Below are 668 nucleotides of genomic sequence, written 5' to 3'. Positions count from 1 at the left end.
GCTTTCAGATTACCTAAAGGCTGTCTGGATAAAATCGATAGTCTAAGTTCTGCGTACCTGTGGTCTGGGCCGGAGTTAAAGCCTAGAAAAGCTAAGATTGTCTGGTCTGAAGTTTGTAAACCTAAGCAGGATGGAGGTCTGGGTTTAAAAAATTTGTCAGTCGTAAACAAAGTTTGTGTCTTGAAACTACTATGGCGAATCGTTACCTCCAAAAAATCCTTATGGGTACGATGGACAGAAGCAAATCTAATGCGAGATGGATCGCTATGGCTCACCCCAAACCCCACAAATCAATCAGTGGGATCCTGGAGGTGGAAGCAAATTCTCCAAAGTCGGCAGTTTGCAGAGAATTTCCTTAAAGTGAAAATTCGGAATGGAAGGTCTGCCTTGTTCTGGTATGATAATTGGTCTTCTCAAGGGATTCTGTTGTCATTGCTGGGAGCTAGAGGCTGTGTAGATTTGGGTATTCCCCATACAACCACAGTGGAGGATGCTATTCATATGCATCGCAGAAGACGGCATCGTGTTGAAAAGCTAAATGAGATAGAAGATGCTTTGGAGGTAGTAAAGCAGGGATATCGACAGTCTGAGGATGATGTTTTTCTTTGGAAGTCATCGACTGATTCGTACAAGGAGATTTTCAGTGCAAAAAGACGCCGTGAACAGCT

This window comes from Eutrema salsugineum, unplaced genomic scaffold (assembly GCF_000478725.1).
Source record: "Eutrema salsugineum unplaced genomic scaffold, Eutsalg1_0 scaffold_23, whole genome shotgun sequence".
In the NCBI taxonomy this organism is placed as follows: domain Eukaryota; kingdom Viridiplantae; phylum Streptophyta; class Magnoliopsida; order Brassicales; family Brassicaceae; genus Eutrema; species Eutrema salsugineum.
This window is presented reverse-complemented; position numbering follows the sequence as displayed.